Below are 7900 nucleotides of genomic sequence, written 5' to 3'. Positions count from 1 at the left end.
TTTTTCATCTTCTTGAGCTCTTTATTGACTATCGGCGAGATGAAAATGCTAACTGCTAGCATAACAGCTAAAAGCCATAAACTAGGCAAAGAGCTCCCCCTAAAGGGCAACTAACCGCTCTGTACAAACATCTAGCGTGATGCTTGGTAGCAGAGGGCAGGAGAATGGGGCCAAATATGAGTTTCTAAATGCAGCAAACATTGAGATCATTATTGAAGCTCTAGATTAAAAAATGTTTGGTGTTACTTTAAATTAGATCAGTTATTAGAATATGTTAATTTTCTGATACTTGATCAGAGCTGTACTGTCCAGTGGTGTCCTAGTAAATCTCACAGATTTTAAAGAGATTATGAGTATTTCTGGTTTAATGTTTTATTATAAACCAGGCTATGAGATAAAGACCCTGCTACACTAAATGTATATTGAAAAGAAAAACATTTTACTTTCAGTAGGACTTGAACTGACACTCTGGTAGAACTTAGAGTTCAGATAGAAAATAAATATAGTGAAAATGTTGATAAATCTTTAATTTAGAAGAGAAAGTGTGAGGTCAAAACAAGCAGAGAGCAGCATGGATTTTAGTTTGGACGGAGACTTCCATTTAGGTTTCTCAACATGTTCAAACACTGTAAATCAAACAGAGACGATCTGAAGATAAACTGGAAGAGTTGAGGTCAAATGGAGGTCAAACAACAGCTGAACAGCTCAAGGAGCAACAGAAAGAAGTGGTCATCATTTTGCTCCATGAAGTTCTAAATTCACTTTAATGAATCGTCTGCCTGTTCATTCACTATAATACGGTAAAAGAAGCTCAGTTTTGCTCATAATTAGTTCATTGTTGTGGTTATTAATTGGATATTTTAATAGCATGATTATTTCTGAAAAATGAGAGGTGCTGGAGTTTCTTACTATGTAAACCATCCAGATTAATGACCTAAACAGGGTTTTTGTTTTTGTAGGTTGACTATTTCTGTTAATGAGACGGTTAGGATTTTAGTTTCACCAAAACTTGGTGACACCAGACAGACATCGTGTTATTGGAAGCATTGGATTACATTTCTATATGCATTTTACATTTTCACTTCCTGCAACTTTATTTTTATTTTATCTTTAAAGTATTTCATGATACTTTTACTTTTTCATTTATCTTTATTTATCTTTTATGTATTTTATCTTATTTGATACTGGATCTATGTGTCTGATGAAGTTTATACATAAAAGGTGAATGATAAGGTCTTCTTCTTGGAGGATATTTTTTAAGTTTTGTTTAGTTTTGAGAAGGAATATACAAAAAAAACATTAAAACGGTTGCTTTAGAAATGGTAAAATCAACGTAAACACTTGATTCAAAAGAAAAACGATGGTACCATTATAGTTTCATCCCCTGCAGAACAACCCACACCCGTTTCTAATGATCACACTTGATTTAACTGAGTTGATGCTGCATAAATTTGATAAAAATTGTCCATTTGGACTGTAATCATCTATGATAAAATATATGACCAGTACACTGAACATTAAACATTATATCCTGAGGCGTGCAGCTCCAAATAAATAAACCCTTTCAGCAGCGGTATAAATAATTACCACTTCTCCTGAGCTTACAGCTGGATCGATGGACCTTGTTTGCTGCAGCAGGGAGGCAGATATGGATTCTTACATTAGCCGAAGCAAAATTTAGCCATTAGCATTTACCACAAGTCATTCTCCAGTACATACGAACAGGACCGGTACACTTCATTAACATAAAAAGGTCCCTCATTGTGTATTTATCGGCACCCATTAACACCCAGTGATCCAGCCTTTCAAAATAAAAGAGGGTGTACATGTATATCTGTTTGGGTTAGAGCAGAGGCGTGGTAGCAGATGGCGATAAGAGCTGATGTTAGAGAACAGGATCCCAGCAGACGCAACAAAAGTTAGACATGAGAACATAATTGAAAGTGTGGCTCTTTCCATACGAAGGCGTCTATCTTAACTGCAGGCTTTATTCTACATTAGTTGATCATCTTGATTAAATTTGTTGATCTCTATCTGCAGTGTGCTATCACTTACATCCCTCACATCTGACTGTACTCGAGCACCGAGGCCTTCTGAGAGGCACGATTGCACAGACGAAATTCAATAATGCAGTTAGGACTCACGCAGGATCTAATTTCATGCTAGACCACTTGTCAAATTGTTGTATAAGCCACTGTAATTCCAAAAGGCCCATTATCCTTTTCTACAAAGCTTCAAGAAACATTTGGTGAACAGTCAGACATCCCAGTACAATAGAATGTTTACAGCTGTTAAAAAAACATAAATAAAATGTTTTAATGCATTCCTCACCTGTCATATTGTGTTTATAATGTTTAATATAGTTTATTTTATTATCTCCAAGCCAGTAAAATGTACTTGTTTCTGTTTAAGCTGCCTCTTGGGGATAGTGAGGCTCCTTTAACACAGGGTGAGGATCATGAAAGACCATGATGGTTTTGGTAGGGTTCTAAAAGGACAGTTTGGCCATTTTGGATATGGTTCCCTCAGCTATTTAAGGACAATACCTGTCGGTGACATCCCTCAAAGGGAGCTGAGTGTCTAGATAGTGGAAAATGTCCTTCAACAAGTGAAACACTCATGGCTAGCCAGAACTTTTACAAGTTTTGGACTAATTTACAGATTTTAAACCAACTCCTGCATAAATGATTCACCCTGACATGGACGAACACCATCTAACCTATTATTATTATTATTATTATTTTATCTTGATTATTTTGCCAGTGCACCTGTTTCAGGAACTAGAAGTGAGCCGGATCAGAGTTGAGCTTCAGAAAACAGGATTTGGAGTCTTATTTCCTGATATTTGGACATCTGTCCTCTGATTGGCTAACAGCAACACTGACTCTGTTTGCTCTCCAACGTTGATGTTTTATCTCCACAAGTAACACGAGCCTGGAGGAGTTCTGCCGTCTGGACGAGTTGCTAAAGCTAACAGTTAGCTTCTGCTAGCAGATATGTTCTCTGCTGTTTCCTGGATGCTAAACCAACAACAGCCTTCCCCGTCGTTAGAAAAGATGGGTGAGTCCATGAATGTTAATGACAGTGTGACGTAGATCTGTCAGTATTTTGTAACCCTAGAGTTTCACCGTCTGTTTTCTATCAGATGCGAATGCAGGAGATGGGTGTAGGAGACTATTTTCATGTTCAGCTTGCATGAAAAGTCAACGTGACCAATTATAGTCAGAAATAATCATTACATTTGTTTTTTTCTCAGTGACCACTTCAGAACAAATACAACCAAAGGTAAAACAATGACTTAAGCTAATGTAGTTAAAACATCGAGAAGGCTTTGAACTGCATTTACAGCAGGCTGTGGTGAGTGTGAATCAGTTAGCTAGTTATCAATATTGGTTACATCAAAACAAGACTCTGTAAGGTTAAATGTCTATAAGAACACAGCTGGATACGTGTGGTACAGCTAACACAAAACCTCTGTAGTGATGTCATCATGGTTTCTCATTGTGGCAGCGAATCAGGGTTCAAGGTGGAGTGCAGGGACTCACATGAGACTTTGTAGAAGAAACGTCTAGACGACAAGGCCTCTTCACACCATCCATGTCATCCTAACGTGCCTGATCTTCCAGGGCACGGCTACATCCTGTCATGTTGAGACGGTCGCGCTACGACGAGGTTTTATGTGATTGTCGACACGCATTGTAAAATCTTCATTTGAACTTTTTTCTGAAGGTTTTTCAAACTTTTCTCTTGATCCTGCACACAATACCAGTCCATGAAGTGTGTAGTCGGGTTTTAATCCAGTGTGAAGAAGGCAAGAAGAATACGTAGCTTGAATTTGACGGATAAAAAACTACAAGCTCAAAAGGAAAGCTATGCCTTGAATATAGTTTGACATCAAAACAACCTCTAAAAAGAAAAAAATAAACACCCTTCATGTAAAATAATCTAAGTTTTATGCAATAGACACTCACATTTCATCATTTACAAGTAAAACTTTGTTTCCCTCCAAAACTGTTTTTATCATTAGGAAAAAAAAAATCGAAAAACAAGCCAGAAATGCTCCTGCGGATGTTGGGACTTCTCACTTTGACCTGACATGTAATGAAGCTGCTGTTAAAGTGAGTTTATGTGATGCATGAAGAACCTGTGCCAACATTTCTCAACTTTTTTTCTCTAAAATGTTTTTATCAGATTATCCTGACCTTGTCTCTGTATAATCAGGACACTGACCTCAGAACAGGCACTGGAAAAAATTCTGAGCCTTCGGGGGTTTTTTAGCAACAAGACAGCCTGACCTGATGTCCTTTATGCCGCTGTAACGCTTTCAACAGCAGTTTATTTAATACAGCTAAAACTGAATTTTATTTATGAAACAAGCAAATAATAGGGGAAAATGGCCATTTGAGGACAGTTTCTGGAGTTTTTAAAGTTTAAAATCACGGATTTTCAGGATTTTTTATCTGGACATTGTTTTGCCACAAATCACATTCCCTAAAACTGTGTGTTTTCATCAGTGAGTGCTTTTACATGCAGCCAGTAACCCTTTTAAAACCCGAATATTCACAATAACCCGGTTCCACACGGCCATGTAAACACCGTCAAAAACCCGGATATGCTCATAACCGGGTTTTTAAAAACCCGGTTACTACACCTGGGGTAACCATTTTCTAACCCGAATGTATGGTCGCAGGGGCGGATTTAGGACTGAAGAAGATCCGGGGCTTAACACACACGCGCGCGCGTGCGTACACACACACACACACACACACGTGACACGCACTAGTCAACATCATATATATTTGTCTTGTACCACATAATTTTTAATCTGAAGCTACATATTAAGCATTTTCAGGGCATAGTATTGTTCCTGTTAGTGTTTAGTGTGAGATGATAGTAAATATTCCCTTTCTTTCTCCAACAACTTTACCTGATAAGCTAACTTTAGGCAAACCAGCAGCACAACAAATATTTTCAAATAAGACTCACAAACCTCATCAATGCTGGGGTTCTGTCGTTGTACTTTTTGTCTAAAAAACATCCTTATGTCCATCTTCACTCACGCGTTTCAGGCAGACTGTAGAAGAAGCTGGCTGCTGAAGGGCTTCTTCTTCAGTGGTGGAGGCTCAGGCAGGCTGTATACAAACTACTGCCAGCTGCTCCCTCTCTGTTGGACTTTGGTACTGCATGTTACTTCCACGTTTTAGATCCGGGGCTTTTCATGAAAGATCCGGGGCTTCAGCCCAAGTAGCCGGGCCTAACGCCGCCCCTGTATGGTCGTGTAAACGCATATCGGGATATCCCCATCAAAGCGTGTGTTCGCAAGGAATCTTGGTCTTTTGAGTAGCGAGACGTCCTGTATGTGCCAGAACACCGGAAGTAAGCAACATGGCGAGTCGCGGCACAGCACCACACTTTTGGAGTGACGAGGAAACGTCTGTCTTCATCGGTCTGGTGAAAAGTATGAACATTATGTCTTTTGTTGACGGCCGAAAGTACAGAGACAGCGAAATACACAAGAAGGTAACCGAAAAGTTACGTCTGGATGTAGTCCATACGTCCTGACGCTACCCCAACGTCCGCATTTAAATCAGGTTATGCAAGTTAGGGGTAACTCTTTCCATTTATGCTTGTAAATGGGTTATTCTGATCAACTCAGAAACCCGAATCCCGACCTTAACCCGATCATAACCCGGATATTGGCTGCATGTAAACGTAGTCACAGAGTCATTTTGAAGTACCCTTAAGCTAGACAGTATGCTTTTTCCGTTTTTCCTGGTCATATTAGACGCTCCAGACAAAGAGATGGGCTTAACGTCTGCAGAACAAAAGCAGATAATCCACACATGTGGAAACAGTCATCAGGCTGAGTGAGGAGAAGTTAAGTGGAACATTCCAGCAGTTATGAAAGTGGGCACGCTGCAAACAGCTCCTGAATCCGCTGAGCTGATTCCTCTGCTCCAAAAACTTAGCCACAGGAATAAAACAATACATTTGCACATATGCATAATAGTTGGTTTTGTTCTCCTTCATGTGAAACGTGAGCCGATGATGAAAGCTGATCTGCACTCCGACGTGCTCGACAACTTCAAAGCAAACCACCTACACTCTCATTTCAGACGAGAGCTAAAAACTGTGTTGTGAGCAAAAGCTGCCTTTCAGAATCAGAATGGGTTCCATCTGATGTTTTACTGGACTCAGAACTTCTTTGGGGAGTCAGAAACAAATATGTCTCCCATTTTGAGACGCAAATTGAAGCACCTGATTTCTGTTCTGTTCGCAATTTTGTTTCAAATTTCTGTTTTTACACTCCACCGCAACAACAACAAAATCTAATTCCATATCAAAAGGTGTCGTTCAATCAGAAACTGTTTTATGATTCCACGGAGGAAGACATATTCAGCAAAGGAAGCGAGAAATCCCTTCTAAAGAAAGCAGTGGGGTTTTGAGATGGTGAAAGAGCTTTTAGAGCTCTGAAAGTCAGACACACTTCCCAGTACCGATTGATATTTTCATCTTCGCAATATCAATCGGCTCCGCCCCACCCTCAGTCAGCACTCCGCTGCCATTTTGGTCCACAGCCTGGTCACCAGTCGCATTGATTACTGTAATGCCCTCCTCTCTGGTCTCCCTTTAAAATCACTCAACAAGTTACAGTTAGTCCAAAATTCAGCTGCCCGGATAATCACCAAGACCTCCACTTTTGATCACATCACCCCTGTCCTGCAACAACTTCACTGGCTCCCTGTCAAATACAGAATTGACTACAAGATACTTCTTCATGCCTTTAAAGCCATCCATAATCTCGCTCCCCCATATCTTTCTGATCTCCTCCACATTGTCACTCCCACTCGCTCTCTCCGATCATCATCTTCACCTTCCCTGTCCGTTCCTCGCACTCGACTTAGTACTATGGGAGCCAGAGCTTTCAGTCACTCAGCTCCAAAACTCTGGAACACTCTACCGCCCGACCTCCGCAATATAAACTCCTTCTCAACCTTCAAGTCTCAACTCAAAACTCACATGTTCCGCCTGGCTTACTCACTGTAACTGTCCTCCATCCATCTACTCTTTTTAGTCTATTATCCATCGCACTGCTCCGACTCCACCTTTGGGAATTACTTTTAGCATTTATTTCTTGTTGTTTGTATTGCTTGCTTGTTATATTTTGTCCTGTACAGTGACCTTGAGAGCTTTGAAAGGCACTTGAAATAAAATGTATTATTATTATTATTATTAGTAGTAGTAGTAGTAGAAACGTCGTCTCAAGTTCAGAAAGATCCGAGAGAGTTTCACTTCGTGTCACTGAACGCAAATCTTTACATCTTTTATGTTTTTTACACAATCAAAGTTTATTTTTGATCGTTGCATTTGTGATGTCCATTCTCATTTTTAAACTGTAAAAAATCTAAACGCTTTGCAAACAAACTCTTCTTACTGCCACAAGGAGTTTAGTGAATGTACAAGTAAAACATGAGAGCGTAAATGATTGTATCATCTGTAACTTGCTGTGTAAGAGGACCCTAACACATGCAGGTTTGTGCAGGAGCTTGTGATGAATGGGAACCTTTGACATAAAACAGTTTTCATCAGCATCATCAGCTTTATTTGTGCAGCACTTTTTACAATCCAACGACACCCAAAGTGATGAACACTACAAGAACATTGAACATTGGGGCAGCAGTAGCTCAGGTGGTAGAGCGGGTTGCCTCATGATCGGAGGGTCATGGGTTCGACTCCAGCTCCCGCCAGGGGTATCCTGCTGTTGTGTCCTTGGGCAAGACACTTCACCCAACTTGCCTGTGTTAGTGGTGGTCAGAGGGGCCGACGGCGCCAAATGGCAGTCTCGCCTCTGTCAGAACGCTCCAGGGCGGCTGTGGCTATAAGTAGCTTACCATCACTG

This window comes from Nothobranchius furzeri, chromosome 7, assembly GCF_043380555.1.
Source record: "Nothobranchius furzeri strain GRZ-AD chromosome 7, NfurGRZ-RIMD1, whole genome shotgun sequence".
NCBI classification, from domain to species: Eukaryota; Metazoa; Chordata; class Actinopteri; order Cyprinodontiformes; family Nothobranchiidae; genus Nothobranchius; species Nothobranchius furzeri.
Note: the sequence above shows the minus strand (reverse complement) of the source record.